Here is an 18,052-nt window from a genome sequence, read left to right as displayed (position 1 = left end):
CCGGCTCATTTCGATGTTGATGAAAGACGTTATCTAATACGCAAATGTGATCCAAGATGGATACGTTGAACAAGACTGTAAATTGACCTCTGACGTTACCTGGTACCTATCCCCCGGATTTTTCTGATGACACATCAGAAGTGTTGTCAACACAAGTAATGAAGTTAGTCACAGGTCAATATTACCTTTGTTCTATTGGAAAGAAAGACACAAGCAATGAACCTAAGGTACCTGGTACCCGTTCCTACATTTGAAGAACTGGAGCAGAGAATTCTACACTCCTGCTCATAAATTAAGGATAATGCTGATACATGGTGAAACAACGCTCTGGTTGACTCTTTGCAGGTTTAAATAACCTCGGGGTATGACCATACAGTATATTTGTCCTGCGGTCGTCACACGGTGGCGCTGGCAGCAGACCACATACACAGAGGTGTATTGGTGCATGTCAGAGTACGGTGCACCGAGTAAGTGTGAGACGTTTTCAGACGAGCTAATCGTGATTGTTTGTTGAAAATGGCTCAAAGAATACATCTACATCTACATTTATACTCCGCAAGCCACCCAACGGTGTGTGGCGGAGGGCACTTTACGTGCCACTGTCATTACCTCCCTTTTCTGTTCCAGTCGCGTATGGTTCGCGGGAAGAACGACTGTCTGAAAGCCTCCGCGCGCGCTCGAATCTCTCTAATTTTACATTCGTGATCTCCTCGGGAGGTATAAGTAGGGGGAAGCAATATATTCGATACCTCATCCAGAAACGCACCCTCTCGAAACCTGGCGAGCAAGCTACACCGCGATGCAGAGCGCCTCTCTTGCAGAGTCTGCCACTTGAGTTTGCTAAACATCTCCGTAACACTATCACGGTTATCAAGTAACCCTGTGACGAAAGGCGCCGCTCTTCTTTGGATCTTCTCTATCTCTTCCGTCAACCCCATCTGGTACGGATCCCACACTGATGAGCAATACTCAAGTATAGGTCGAACGAGTGTTTTGAAAGCCACTTCCTTTGTTGATGGACTACATTTTCTAAGGACTCTCCCCCCTTACCAACAATTAATTTTATATGATCATTCCACTTCAAATCGTTCCGCACGCATACTCCCAGATATTTTACAGAAGTAACTGCTACCAGTGTTTGTTCCTCTATCATGTAATCATACAATAAAGGATCCTTCTTTCTATGTATTCGCAATACATTACATTTGTCTATGATAAGGGTCAGTTGCCACTCCCTGCACCAAGTGCCTATCCGCTGCAGATTTCCCTGCATTTCGCTACAATGACGTTATGAGGGGTAGAATACTAGGGCGACTGGAGGCTGGTCAAACACAGCAGGTCGTAGCACGGGCCGTCCGTGTGCCAAAAAATGTGATCTCAAGATTATGGCAACGATTCCAGCAGACGGGAAAGGTGTCCAGGCGCCAAAGTGCAGGACGTCCACAGTGTATACCACCACAAGAAAACCGATATCTCACTATCAGTACCCGCAGACGGCCACGGAGTACTGCAGGTAGCCTTGCTCGGGACCTTACTGCAGCCACTGGAACACTTGTCTCCAGACACACAGTCTACAGACGACTGAACAGACATGGTTTATTCGCCCGGAAACCTGCAAGGTGCATTCCACTGACCCCTGGTCACAGGAGAGCCCGTAAAGCCTGGCGTCAAGAACACAGGACATGGTCATTGGAACAGTGGTCCCAGGTGAAGTTCACGGACGAGTCCAGGTATAGTCTGAACAGTGATTCTCTCCTGGTTTTCATCTGGCGTGAACCAGGAACCAGATAACAACCCGTTAATGTCCTTGAAAGGGACCTGTATGGAGGTCGTGATTTGATGGTGTGAGGTGAGATTATGATTGGTGCACGTACACACCTGCATGTCTTTGACAAAGGAACTGTAACAGGTCAGGTATATCGGGAAGGCATTTTGCACCAGAATGCCCACCTTTTCAGGGATGCAGAGGGTCCCACCTTCCTCCTGATGGATGATAAGGCACAGCCCCACCAGCTGCCATCGTCGAGTATGAAACGTCCCCTTAGAAAAATTGACGAATGACTGTGCTGATAAACATCTTCCGTTGTTTGATTTTCAAACAGCTAAGCAAAACTGAACGTACTCAGACATTCACTAAACTGGCACACAATATTTTTAGCGCAACGCAATCTGATTTTGAAAAATCCCTACAAAAGAATGGCCCTGACTAACATTAACCTATATCTTTCACAAATCACTTACCTCACAAAAATCTTCATTACTCGAACTACTGCAATACAGCGACCGCCACTACTGCCAGCTAAATAAAAGATTGAAACTACTGAAGGCACTAACTACTGATACGCATGGTTAGCAAATGAAAGATTTTATATATATATATATATATATATAATCAGTTCATGACATCCAGTATTACAAATTTACTCTTTCTGATGGACACACGTCCAGATCGTCCGCTCTCAAATTTCCGCCATCTCTCTCCCCACATCCACCACTGCTGGCGGCTCACCTCCAACTGCGCAACGCTACGTGCTGTTAACATCCACCTGCCCAGCACTACAATAGAGAATATTACAACAATGCTAACCAGCCACAGACTGCACACAGCACAGCCAGTGATTTTCAAACAGAGCGCTACGTGGCGTTACCAATATAGAAACCTAAACAGGCTACTTACAAGTAGTACTTTGAAACAGAAGGTATCAGGCGAATGGAGTGGCCGCCAGTTCTCCAGACCTAAACCCCATCGAGCACGTCTTGGATGCTCTCGGTCGACGTATCCCTGCACGTCCAAACCCCTAGGACACTTCAGGAGCTCCGACAGGCAATGGTGCAAGAATGGGTGGCTATACCCCACCAGCTGCTCGACCACCTGATCCAGAGTATGCCAACCCGTTGTGCGGCCTTTGTACGTGCGCATGGTGATCAAATCCCATATTGATGTCGGGGTACATGCGCAGGAGACAGTGGCGTTTTGTAGCACATGTGTTTCTGGACGGTTTCCTCAACTTATCACCAATAACGTGGACTTACAGATCTGGGTCGTGTTTGTTCCCTATGTGCCTATGCTACTAGCGCCAGTTTTGTGTGGTGCCATGTTGTGTGGCACCACATACTGCAGTTATTCTTAATTTATGAGCATGAGTGTACAATGCTGTCAAGCTTTACGAGGTGATCCGGAGGCTTTTGAAATAATTTGTAATTCACTGCGGAGTGTGTCCAGTATTGCGTGCAAATGGAATGACTTGTGAAACACCTCCTTTAACAATTAAGTTTCTACTCTCCGCTGCAGAGTGAAATTCTCATTCTGGAAGTTTATACAGGGTGTAACGAGAAGGTATGGCCAAACTTTCAGCAAACATTCCTCACGCGTAGGGAAAGAAGATACTTTATGTGGAAATCGCGCCGGGAATGCTTTATTTCCATATTAGAGCTCATGGAGGTACTTCTCTTCATAATCGCATTAGTCACGGGAACCACACAGAAACAGAACGCGCCCACATTACATGAAACTTTTCCTTACAGTAAATGTTCAAAATACCCTCTTGTAATTCTTAGGTACACTGCTTGTGTTTTTTGTTCCAATTGAACGAAGGTAATATTGACCTGTGACTAACTTCGTTGCTTGTGTTGACATGCGACTAACTTAATTGGTCTACTAGCAGCGTGCACGTAGCATCAGCTGTGTAGTGTTCATCACGGAGTTGGTTTAGGGCACAGTGCGATAAAAGTGTACTCGAATGCGAACTTGGCTGTATGGATTAGAGATGGTAATGGCCGTCGCGCACATTTTTCGTATCGCGATAGATCTTCAGAACGACAGCGCCTTCAGATGGACGTTTGCAACAATTAATCGTAGTCTTAGGGGCATGAGACGTTTCAGGCTGAGGAAGGCCTCTGAGGAGGAGAACATCTCATCTGGTAGAGGAACTTCTTCCTTGTCCACTTCGGTACTGCGCGATCAGCGCGGTGCATTGCTAAACGAAGGGCCCCAGGATCGATTCCTGGATTGGTCAGATATTTTCTCCACTCCACTATTGAGATGTCTATAGGGGCATGTCCCGAAAGCCAACTTATTACAGTCGACGACAGTTTAGAGCAGGCTCGTCCAAGAATTGCGCCCGGCGGGCGCGCCCGCGCACCGTGTAACGCTAGTGTCGGCATAGGAGCGAGAGAGAGCTGCGGAGCGAGCGAGACCGCACAGCACTGCTCTGCGCTGGACTGTCCCGCGGTCAGATCCAACGTAAACAAAATAACAGAGGAAGCGCACCACGGTAAAAGAGGCCCATGAGCGGTAAAACAAGCAAACCATTTACCGTTTAGGTAACAACTAGTGTTCGTGTGGCAGAATTACTACGCAAAGCGATAGAAAACAATATCCAAAACAAGAATCGAAGAATAACTTAGTAGTTTTCTGACCCACACGTTGATTCTATTAGTACTGCACATGCACACTCGTCATATGTACCATAGGCGTCTTCTGAAAAACATATCAGTTTCTTAAATGAACTAGTCATAAATATTCTATTTTAGAAATAATTTTATGTAAGGGATATAGAGTCTCATTCTTACTGTTAAGACTTACAAGTAAATATTTTCTGTTGTACTTCGTGCTACGGCTTTTTGTATCCCTTTTCAGAGTTTAGAAAACGGATGCTTAGTTTGCTGTTTTGTACGTAATAATTAAAACTGACCAAGTTTAAAAACTTATTAAAAATAAAATTAAGGTTGTAAAGTTCTTTAACTCTTTCAATCAACATTGTTAAAGAAGACAATTAACATTTTACACGTTTATCTTTTTCGAGGAAAAGATTTTGTCTAGGTGTGGTACAACATTCCATGATACTGCTTACCTCAAAGAATTAGTCAAATTTTTATCGCCAAGTAATGAACGGTTCTTAGTTTTACCAAGCTATAAAAGAGAAAAAGCGCTACAAATATACGTGGAACCAAACACTGAGAGAACTTTGGCAACATGCTTGTGCAAAAGACGATATTTCTCTCGTGGAAGACAGCTGTAAAAGTCATCCAGAGTTTTACACATAAGAAAGCGGTCCTTCACGCGGATATCGCACTGCAGGTGAATCAGCTCTAGTTGAAACACTTGCGAGACGTCCTCTGCCCGAAGGGAAAACGGGCTAACAAATATATCTAAGGCCGGTTGAAGCTCACTTATCTCCAAAAATTTGTTTTTAAACTGTTCTTGTAATTCGCGAATGATTTGAACATAATCTGAAAAATCCACATCTTCTTTAGCGCTGTCTAGTACAGGAAAGTGTCCACAATTTTTCTCGTGCAACTGTTTTTCCCACAAAATAAGTTTTTTTTGAAATGCTTGAATCGTCTGCACTAAATCAACAACAGAGTGATTTTCGCCCTGGAGTGAAATGTTCAAAGCATTTAAATGAAAAGTGACGTCACTCAAAAAATCCGAATTCGCCACCCAGTTAGGATCACAAAATAATTCTTCTGGACGTCCTTTCATTCCCAAAAAAGTGTTTATTTCGCCCCTCAAGGAGAAACACCGATGAAGCACCTTTCCTCTGCTCAGCCATCTTACTTCGGTGTGGTAGGGGATGTCCGGGTATTCCGCTTCGATATCAGCCAGAAATTCTTTAAATTGGCGATGTGTGAGTCCATGCGATCGAAAATAATTAACCGTTCGAAGAACTGTGTCCATAACATTTTTTATGTTGACAATCTTCCACCAAGTGCCTCCTGGTGTATCAGACAATGGGCTGCCGCGAATAAGGAACAACCAACTTCTGCCATTCTCGACCTGACGTAACTCAGAAATCCAGTGCGTATCCTCGTAGCGCAGGGGCTCCATCCGTTGTTACACTGGTCAGGCGTTCCCATTTTAAACCCACTGACTCGAACACGTTTTCCATGGCTAGAAAAATATCCAAACCGTGATTGTGTCTTTTAATGGTATAAGGTCGAGAAATTCTTCTGTGACACGCAGATTGTCGTCGACACCTCGAATGAATATGACGAGCTGAGATATGTCCGCAACATGCGCGGACTCGTCAAGAGCGACAGAAAATGAAGTTTGCCGCTCTCTCCACTAATTTCTGCTCCATATCTGAGGACATATCTTCGACTCGGCGAGCAACAGTTTCAGGTGAAAGAGCTATTTTTCTCATATTTTTTCCGTGAGGTCTGCAGGACAAATACAAGCCGCAGAGTCGACCAGGCAACCCTTGATGAGATTCCCAGCCGCAAAGGTGTTCCCTGGTTTCGCAATTCCCAGCGAGCATTTGTAACTTGTGCGCAAATTTTGCACACCTATTCCCTGCTCCTACCACGGCAAAAAAGAACATACCATTAATTTTGTACAATCCTGTTTTTAAAACACTTGTATCATTTTAACAATTAATTGTTTCATTCATTGAAACTCAAATAAAAAACTAACAAAAAATATTGGTTTTAGGTGCGTTCTCCCCCACTTCCTCTCAAAAGCGGCCTTACATCTACATCTACATCTATACTCCGCGAGCCACCTTACGGTGTGTGGCGGAGGGTACTTATTGTACCACTATCTGATCCCCCCTTCCCTGTTCCATTCACGAATTGTGCGTGGGAAGAACGACTGCTTGTAAGTCTCCGTATTTGCTCTAATTTCTCGGATCTTTTCGTTGTGATCATTACGCGAGATATATGTGGGCGGTAGTAATATGTTGCCCATCTCTTCCCGGAATGTGCTCTCTCGTAATTTCGATAATAAACCTCTCCGTATTGCGTAACGCCTTTCTTGAAGTGTCCGCCACTGGAGCTTGTTCAGCATCTCCGTAACGCTCTCGCGCTGACTAAATGTCCCCATGACGAATCGCGCTGCTTTTCGCTGGATCATGTCTATCTCTTCTATTAATCCAACCTGGTAAGGGTCCCATACTGATGAGCAATACTCAAGAATCGGACGAACAAGCGTTTTGTAAGCTACTTCTTTCGTCGATGAGTCACATTTTCTTAGAATTCTTCCTATGAATCTCAACCTGGCGCCTGCTTTTCCCACTATTTGTTTTATGTGATCATTCCACTTCAGATCGCTCCGGATAGTAACTCCTAAGTATTTTACGGTCGTTACCGCTTCCAATGATTTACCACCTATGGCATAATCGTACTGGAATGGATTTCTGCCCCTATGTATGCGCATTATATTACATTTATCTACGTTTAGGGAAAGCTGCCAGCTGTCGCACCATGCATTAATCCGCTGCAGGTCCTCCTGGAGTACGTACGAGTCTTCTGATGTTGCTACTTTCTTGTAGACAACCGTGTCATCTGCAAATAGCCTCACGGAGCTACCGATGTTGTCAACTAAGTCATTTATGTATATTGTAAACAATAAAGGTCCTATCACGCTTCCCTGCGGTACTCCCGAAATTACCTCTACATCTGCAGCCTTAGACGCTAGCAAGGACAGCGAAATGTGGTCATAAAATAATTTGTTGGAATATTAGCATTTTAATTAATTGAAAAAAATGAAACTACAACATATGTTTTCATCCATAAAAACACAAATATATAAAAACAAATAATGACTCTTAATGACGCTTTGCTGCCCGAGAGAGCGTTTGTGACGGCTTTTCAGAAAGTGGCAAAAAATAACGCACCTGAATCGTTTTCTTATGTCTGTGTGACGCGATTAAATGCAACACAAATATAAAAATTAGCCGAAAAGTAATTTTCCTTGTTGCTGACAATCTGATATTCGACAACTGGCACATTGCTGACATATCACACTATAAAATATAGTTTTATTTATCATCTTTATAAATAATAAAGAGTCATACGATAGGAAACGCTTACTTCACTGTAATGCTGCTTGAAATTTTCTTTCAGTTCTTCAAGCTTTGATTGGCGTTCCTCTTGGGACAAATTTTCAAACTGATGTTTGTGACAGGTACTAAAGTGCCGTTCAAGCGAGTACTTTTTTAAATGTTTGAGGTTCCGATGACAGCAGTACAAAGGAAATTAATTTCCCACTGGGGTTTAAATAGTGCGGACGCACCGCTCCTCTTTCTTTTTGTCTGCTGCCGTTGACCATCCACCTGGATCCATTGTAGCCTTACGCCTGTATTCGCCTGGGGCGCTGGCCGGGGGCAATCGCGGGCGCTGGCGCCCCAGGGGCAGCGTTTGGACGAGCTTGCTGTAGAGCTAGCGTAAGACAGCTGCGACAAGAAATGTTGGAAGCATAATTGGAGAGTGACACCTGAGATACTGCTGTGTCCGTACCATTTACAGCACGTGCAGGCACTATCAGCTGCTTTTTCTGGACGTATACACTTCTGCGAATGATTCAACAACGTGTCAACCCTCACTTTAGTGAAAAGGTGCTCTTCACTGATGAGGTTTCGTTTAAAAAGGAGATGGTTGTTTTGAACCTCTACAGAAACTGAGCTCTAACATAGAAATACAGTGTTTCCGGACCCATGTCCGTGTCACACATTTTCTTCCTCTACTTGTGAGGAATGTTTCCTGAAAGTTTGGCTATACCTTTTTGTTGCACCCTGTAGTAAATGTCCGCCTGTAACGTGCCGAAGTAATATTGTAACTCTTGTTAAGGGAAGCCATGGGTGAAATTTCAGCCCAATAAGATAGGAACTTAAACTAAAGCTTTACATTTGAAACACATTTATACTAACTAAAAAAATATTTCATACCGATGTCAGCGACAGTTATCTTTCAAATGGTTCATCTATGGCCGCATTTTTACTAGAACAATCTTGCATTTAACATCGTATACCTTCGCTATTAGTACACACCCTGCGTGTGGTGAAAAAGTAAAATGGCTCTTCTTGGAATATTCGTTCTTGGAACTTAATGCACCACTCTTTGGTATGTTCATACATGGCTGCCATGGGCCCCAGCGACCATTTCCTTCGTGCAAAACGTTTACTGCCTCCTACCACATCTGCGTTGGCAGTTTTCTAAGGCCAACTGGAGGAATCATGGCGACCTTCGTCAAACCACTCAACAGCCAAGACCACATATCTTTTTATTTTTTTCTTTATTTAAGCCAGTCGGATTTAACAGACTATGCTGCCATCTTAAAATCTTTTGTTGTAAAATATGTTCATTTTAAGCTGGCCTCACGCACAAGATGTCAAGTGGATAAAAATAGCACATTATAAAAGGTTTGTTATGGCTCAAATATTTAAAAACGTAAAGCACCTTGTGCAACAGGCTATGTCCACATAAATATTGCTCATAGTTGCTTGTGGCATCACACAAACGCGGTACGCAATAGTACAATTGTTATTGCTTGCTTAATTAACACATGCCTTGCAAACAATAGACGCAGGTGAACAGGTAAATCACGTCAATCACACGGACTCTCTTTGCAGATATGAGATTGTCTTTCTGTATATTTAGGCAACAGAACTCAGGTCTTTATACTGGACGACGCTTGCTCAACAGAAAAGAAACAACAATGTGTGCCCGCCTTACCGCGGTCTCCTAAGGTGAAGCGATTGAAGAGACAGAATTCTCTCTTGAAGATGCTCTGAAAGAACTAGCACTTACTATAAGGCAAACCACCTAAAGCCCAACCCCGCAAAAATTCTACTCTGTGCTTTCCACCTCACGAACAGGGAGGCCTCAAGAAACCTGAATGTATCTTGGAACAGCTCTCTCTTGGAATACAGCTTCATTCCAAAATACCTAAAAGCGACGCTGGTCTGCTCTCTCACTATCAGACAACACTGTACCAACATCAAACAGAAAACCAGCTCTCTGAATCACAACTTGAGAAAGTTAAGGAGCTAAGCCACAACTTGTTACAACCACTGCTTGGCTCTGTTCTATTCTGTAGCAGAGTATGCCTCCACTGCCTGACATAAATCATCTCATGAACCCGACTATGACCGAAGCTTGCAGATTGATTGCAGGATGCTTGAAAACTATATCTGTTGAGAGGACTTACTGTCTTGCCAGTATCACACCTCTTAATATTCATCGAGAAGTTCTCATCGATCATGAAAGGCTGAGAACGTTGAAGCTCATCCACTTTTTGGCTATGAACTACCTAAGCCTTGGCTGAAATGAAGAAAATGTTTCCTTCGAACCGCAGAACCTGAAAGCCATCTATTGCTTTAATCATAAATACGTCTGAGCCACGTTAAATGTTATTATTTTTACATTAAAAAGTATTATCTTCTCATAAGCTGCACCCAAGAATATCTATATATGAAATTAGTAAATTTACTCATAGCAATTTTGTTGCCTACGCCTTTGGCCATTTTCAGAATACAAATTAATAATCAAATTAATTAATTTAATAAGATTGAAGCTCAAATTGTAGGTGTACCCATATACTACAACAATGAAATAAAAGCAGTGAATCGTTGAGCGAGTACGAATGAGAACAGTGGCGTATTTAATTTTACAAAAGACAAGTTTTATTAATTCTTTTTATAACTACAATGAGCTGGTAAGTTTTACACAAAAAATGACAAACACAAATCAGAAACGAGTTGGTGTTTGATCGTCAAAGCATACATTGGGGTGGAAGCTATACAGATTCTCCCCTGAATTGATCCTTTTTTCAAAACAATATGACTTTGTTTGCATGAATCCACTGGAGGCCCAACTCGATTCAAATGGAATCAGCTACGACCAAGTATACCACAAACATTGGTTCACCTGAGAACAGGGAGATGGGAATATCATTTAACAACCCTACACCGGTGCAGCAGTATTTTACCTCTTCACCTTGATTCAGTCGGCAGCAGAAAATGGCGTGCTGTCGGCGAGCAATCGGCGAGCTGCGATACCTATAATATTCTCACGCGTCCACGAAAATTTGAAAACTGGGCGGTCTGGCGTTCTGATTATCACAACGCGGGAAACTTCCCTATCAGAGCCTCGAAAATCCGGTAGATTTCAATGTGACATGCACCTGTTCGCTGGTCTGGCCAAACCAATTTGACTTACCGGCAAGACGAAGTGTGCTGGAATTGTCAAACGTCAGATGGCCGACTCAGGACGAATAAGTTCACCCTCGTGAAACATGATATGTCCAATATAATATGCAATTCCACAGTTGGTACGCTGGAAACTGCCACTGGCTCTTAGTCCACCACAAGATACAAACCACAAGTCTCACCCACTAAATGGCTCTGAGCACTGTGGGACTTAACTTCTGATGTCATCAGTCCCCTAGAACTTAGAACTACTTAAACCTAACAAACCTAAGGACATCACACACATCCATGCCCGAGGCAGGATTCGAACCTGCGACCGTAGCGATCGCGCGCTCACCCATAAGGAAAGACCTGAAGCTCTCCACCAGAGAAGCACCAGAAGATGAAGGCAAAGAATCACCACCACTCTTCTCCAAGCCTCAGTATCGGAGTCGAATTAGCAAGAATAAAACCATCCCCATTTTGCACAAACAAATACAACTGTCCTCTGCCCATTAAATATTTTCCCTTGAATGTTTTGTTGGTCTGATAGCCAATCCAGACACAGCACTGGGTTTCCCATGCTGGAGGAGCAAGCCTCCACTTTGCACATCCTGAGAGGAGCCAATAAGCGACTCCAAATCTCTCTTGCCCGAAAAAAGATTTTAGACTAGGAAGGCGTCGTCCTCATGGTAAGCATGGCCATGTTTTGGCAAAAAAAAACAACATCTACTTAGACAGGATCACAGTCCCTCGTTTGCAGAGAGATCCTGTGTTTTCAGGGCGACCATTTCCAATTTCTGAAAGCAGGTTGTTAAGCCTCTCAGACAGTCATGCCCGTGAAATATGTATGGTATGGAACTGCGAGAACATTTTCCAGCCACTCACAGCAAGTAGTGGGGTGTTTTCGCATCGGAGGATAGGATGTGTGTGTGTGTGTGTGTGTGTGTGTGTGTGTGTGTGTGTGTGTGCGTGTTTTTTGTGTGTAGAACAAAGTCCCATTTCTGTCTATTTATCTGTTCAACACAGGATATAATTCTTGCAAACGATAGTGCCCTACATGTGGCTCGTAACACATGATTTGAAAATTTGGTCGATGGTATATCTGAATGTTCTTTTACTTTATTTTATTTCAGCAGTTTTAAATAAGAAAAGGGACAGCCAAATGAAAACCAGACAGGTGTAAAAAACTAAACTGTTTATAATATCAAAAGTAATCGCCAGTGTGAGACGAGAGGGTCAGAGCTTTCATGGAAAAATATTTCCGGTTGCCTACCCAGGCGTGCACACCTCTGTCCACATCAGATCGACGGTCAGGCAAGTCTTTCTTCAGGGCTCCAAAAATATGAAAATCGCGTGGAGAGAGATCGTGATTGTATGCAGGATGTGGGAGGGCATTCCAGCGAAACTTCTGCAGTGTATTCGAAACAACGTTGGCATTGCGTGGGTGGGTCCACACGGCACCATGCTGCTTCGACTTAGACTGCTTGGGATGAAGAAGTGCATGCCTAGGTACAATCATGGTTTCATAGGTATCCACAACATTTTTCCATGAAGGTAGGGACCATCTTGTTACACAGTGGGACAAATGTACTAGCAGTTATGGCGATTACTTTCGAAACAATAAGCAGTTTACTTTCTTCCCTTCCATATGCCTCGTTTCCATTTGACAGCATTTTACACGTACCGCGTATAACTCAATGTACTGTGAAGGTAAGCTTTTGATTCGAGTAAATAAACCAGGTTTGTCATAAGGAAGTGTAAAATTGTTTGATGTAACGAACGACAGCCATCTTTAAATTAGTGTAACTGCTAGATAATGGCTATAAAAAAGAGATAGAACCGGACAGTATACGAATACAAGGTTAGTGGTGAACATCTTGAGCACGTCACATAGTGTGTCTACGGCGGTACCAAGAACCGATATGAAATGGGGCGAACGTCCACATTTTTATCCACTCAGAGTTCGAGCTCCGCTTGTAATGACTCCGGCGTCGACGTGACGTTTAACTCTGGTCTTACTTTTAAGTACAGAATAAGACGACTGGAGTTTAAAAAATCAGAATATTTGTAGGACCAGAACGGTCCACTAGGAATTCTAAACTGAGGGTTTTCAAATAAAAATTGTTGCAGCTTCAAACCTATTAACTCTGCTTGGAATCCTTTGACTTCCCTCTTTTTACCCAACTAACACTATTTGTAGTTTGAAACCGTATTCCTACTAATGGAAAGGTTATTTCTAGACCGTCAATATTTAAGTATGTTTGACTAAAAAGACTCGTCCTTACTTGCCAGGTCAACAATATTTCACATTCTTCAATGTACCCGTACCGCTTATGGTAGTTAAAAATATTTATTGCGACTGTAATTTTGACATTTTGTCAAAGTATAGGGAAAGCAAAGATTGTCATCGTGTGAAATATGTTGGCACCTACACTTATTATGAAATAGTTACCCACCACGTTCTTCTGTCTGTATATTGTAACTAATCTCAGGAACTACTGTAGAAATTTTGATACGATTTTCACAAACTCACGTCGAAGCTTTGTGGGTATCACTACATGAACTACTCATCCGAAGATAAGAACGGAATAGGTAAAGTAACATAACGTATTAACTATTCGAGAGAAAGTGTGGGGGTATGTTGCTGGAGGTCTCCCCGTCCTGCACATAAAAGTGGACGCTATATGGACTGAAGTTCAGCTTGACTACATCGTCAAATAGGGCTGCATCGCAACACGAGGCAGTGCCAGAAAAGGACAGTGTGTGTCGATCAGAGATCAGTTATGTGGTGGTGCCCTTCATTGCAACATGGCCCGAAGATAACGTTTGGTTGATTTCAGACGGGGAAGAATCATCCGGAAACCGGGAGGAGAGAAAAGTGTGACTAGTGCACACCAGGATTTTGGCACTCCTCACAGCATAGTTTCATGTGCTTATGGAGCATCTCGAAACACAGGCACTGCTGGCAGAAGGAGAGAATATGGTTGAATGTAGCAGCAGAGGACAGCTACATTGTGCAACGGGCAAGACGGCTCCTACACTATGTGTTACAAAGTATCCGGACACCGTTCTGAAAATGTCTTACCAGTTCGTGGCGCCCTCCATCGGTAACGCTGGAATTTAATATGGCCCACAGCCTTGATGACAGCTTCCATTCTCGCAGCCATACGTTTAATTAGGTGCTGGAAGGTTTCTTGGGGAATGGCAGCCCATTCTTCACGGAGTGCTGCACTGAGGGGAGTTATCGATATCGCTCGGTGAGGCCTGGCACCAAGTCGGCGTTCCAAAACATCCCAAAGGTGTTCTATAGGATTCAGGTCAGCACTCGTGCAGGCCATTCCATTACAGAAACGTTATTGTCTTGTAACCACTCCGCCACAGGCCGTGAATTATGAACAGGTGCTTGATCGTGGAGAAAGATGCAATCGCCATCCCCGAATTGCTCTTCAACAGTGGGAAGCAAGAAGGTGCTTAAAACATCAATGCAGGCCTGTGCTGTGATAGTGCCACGCAAAACAACAACGGGTGCAGGCCCCCTGCATGAAAAACACGACCACACCATAACACCACCGTCGAATTTTACTGTTGGCGCTACACACGCTGGCATACGACGTTCACCGGGCATTCGCCATACCCACACCCTCCCATCGGATCGCCACATTGTGTACCGTGATTCGTCACTCCACACGATGTTTTTCCACTGTTCAATCGTCCAATGTTTACGCTCCTTACACCAAGCGAGGTGTCGTTTGGCATTTACCGGCGAGATGTGTGGCTTATGAGCAGCCGCTTTACCATGAAATCCAAGATTTCTTACCTCCGGCCTAACTGTCAAGGTACTTGCAGTGGATCCTGATGCAGTTTGGAATTCCTGTGTGATGGTCTGGATAGCTGTCTGCCTATTATACATTGCGACCCTCTTCTACTGTCGGCGGTCTATGTCAGTCAACAGACGAGGTCTGCCTGTACGAATTTGTGCTGTACGTGTCCCTTCACGTTTTCACTTCACTATCACATCGGAAACAGTGGACATAGGGATGTTTAGGAGTGTGGAAATCTCGCGTACAGACGTATGACACAAAAAGCGGGTGTAATTGTAACCACATTTAACAGAATTACTAAGCACACAATCTCATGCGCCATAATGGCATGTTGATTGCACGGAGGTGGAACGTTTGTCGGCCGATTAGTACCTTGTGTTCCATTGAGACTCGCACATTGACAGCACCGTCTATGTTAGTGCCAAGAACATAGGAACATGAACAACGAGGAATTTGGTTACGTGCGCTTCTCGAATGAGAGCCTCTTGAACCTGAGAAGTGATTATGGACGCAGCCTCGTACGGCTAGTGGAAGGGAACACGTAATACATCCAGGAACTTTGCGAACATGATCGTTTCGGTGATCCAGGTGTTGTGGTGTTGGGAGGCATGACGTTGGATGGGCATGCTGCCCTCAAAATCAATAAACGCGGTTCACTCACAAATCGACATTAATGTGACAATGTAATGCTCTCCCATGTCTGTGTGTTCAAATGGTTCAAATGGCTCTAAGCACTAAGGGACTTAACATCGGAGGTCATCGGTCCCTTAGACTTAGAACTACTTAAACCTAACTAACCTAAGGACAGCACACACATCCATGTCCTAGGCAGGAATCGAACCTGCGATAGTAGCAACAGCGCGGTTCCTGACTGAAACGCCTAGAACCGCTCGGCCACAACGGCCGGCGCGCCTATTCAGAGGTACGTTCCGTCCTGGCTTCTTTTACTTTGTGGGTGACGATTCTCGAACAGCGCAGATAAAGGCCTTGTAACGAGAGGATATTCGGTGAGTGGACTGACCTGTCCCTTCCCTCGACTTAAATAGCGCCGAGTACGTGTGGCATGGGTTTAGGGGGACGTACCTCAGCACCTCCACACACATCAACGGCTGTTCAGCAGTTATCAGCCACGATGGTTAAGGAATGGAATGAGCTATGACAACAACTCCTTACTAATCTTGTGACCAACATGGCAACACGTTGCAGAGCGTGTATTGCGTCCGCGGTGATAACTCGACTTACTAAGAACCATGTCTCGCCCTTTGTAACGTAGCAGATCTCTCTGTGTGTGGTCCAAGTATCATCGAGATTTGTAACTTCCCTGTGACCTATCTTGTGAATATTACTTTCGATCTTAAGCTTTGGACACAAGTGTATTATAAATAAGTCACCCGACTATCCTTACAAATGGGTCAAATGGCTCTCAGCACTATGGGACTTAACATCTGATGTCATCAGTCCCCTAGAACTTAGAACTACTTAAACCTGACTAACCTAAGGACATCACACACATCCATGCCCGAGGCAGGACTCGAACACGCGACCTTAGCAATAGCTCGGTTCTGGACTGAAGCGCCTAGAACCTCTCGGTCACAGCGGCCGGCCTATCCTTACACTTAGTGCCACCCGTACGAAGCCCGTGTAGGTCGCTAAGTAAAAATAAACTAACAGAACGGTTACGCTGAAAACGTAAGTAGTACTTACAGGAAATGTTAAAACTATCTCTACAACATTAAGTCGTGCCATGCTGTAACGTAGTTTGCAGTAATCCATCGGCATACTATGCAAACACGAGCCATACGTCGAGCACAAAAACAGAATTTCATTTATGTAAAGATAAAAACTTCATCGACAATATACACTGAAGCGAATCGTTCGAACAGTCAGCGTGGTGGTTGGTAAACTGAGACAAGCACGTGAACGCAGACTGTGAGCTTGGAAGTACAAAGATTGTGGTATCTGGGGATAATATCTTGTCGCTTGTCAGAAGTGTATTCACGGTGAACGGATGTGACCAACGTATAACAATTTTAAGTAAAACCATTAATGCAAATTAAAAATAAGCAGTACCTACATATGTATGTGTCCATCTGACAGCAAATGACACGTCACACGGTGATATGCAAAAACCGATTTGCCTAGTCGCACCAAAAAAGTACCTTTAAAACACGAGTGTAGCGTGGTCAAAAAATCCAAACGCAGAGAATATGCATTCAGTCGCACATTATAGTCATTATGAATGCTATATGCTAATGTGAACATTCCTATTAAGGGTTAAAAACAGATTATATTTATCAACAATTATATCATGGCCAAGAACGACTCCCAAGAACTACTTCTACAACGTGGTGGCGCTATACTGCATATCCCAACCAACAACTGTTGTGGAACTGCAGATGCATCTCACTGCTCTCCATGCATTATTCCATCGGGACTATTAACAACATTCAAGCCTAATTTTGTACTTACAAACTGAAGTAAACTTCGTGGCGCTATCGTCCTATACACCATACGAGCACTGATAGTCCCATGCATCACCCGCTGTCTAAAGCGACATTGTATCATCACACTAGACTGTTGGGCGTTACCGTCGTCTTTCGATGCCATACACTTCCTCCAGTAGCGTGTTAAATACTCGAGTGACACATCTCTCATGAAGGTAAACTGGTTTGAATCGTACTGACGGGAACATCACTGCGAAATACCCGTACTCTGTGCACAGATTGTGGATTACCTGGGGTTAATAATACATATTTTTATTGTCGTTCTCACAAACCAGATCCCACTGATGAAACGTTTTCTGCCTCCTAGGTTTGAACCGACACCCTTCATTTACCATGCAGAGCTTAACGGCTATTCTGTGACAGGCGATGTAGGCAGGAGTAAGACTCAGACTCACACGTGGAGTCAAGTAAACACCACCAATGACAGTTACTCATACACTGATACAAATATAGGAACGTGGGCAGGTGAAAGAGCGGCGCGGAGTGCCCGCGAGGTTAGAGGAGCCATGTCACTGACTGCGCGGCCCCTCCCGCCGGAGGTTCGAGTCCTCTCTCGGGCATGGGTGTGTGTGTGTGTGTGTGTGTGTGTGTGTGTGTGTGTGTGTGTGTTGCTCTTAGCATAGGTTAGTTTAAGTAGTGTGTAAGTCTAGGGACCGATGACCTCAGCAGTTTGGTACCTTAGGTTCAAATGGTTCAAATGGCTCTGAGCACTTTGGGACTCAACTGCTGTGGTTATCAGTCCCCTAGAACTTAGAACTACTTAAACCTAACTAACCTAACGACATCACACACATCCATGCCCGAGGCAGGATTCGAA

Source organism: Schistocerca serialis, chromosome 4, assembly GCF_023864345.2.
Source record: "Schistocerca serialis cubense isolate TAMUIC-IGC-003099 chromosome 4, iqSchSeri2.2, whole genome shotgun sequence".
NCBI classification, from domain to species: domain Eukaryota; kingdom Metazoa; phylum Arthropoda; class Insecta; order Orthoptera; family Acrididae; genus Schistocerca; species Schistocerca serialis.
This window is presented reverse-complemented; position numbering follows the sequence as displayed.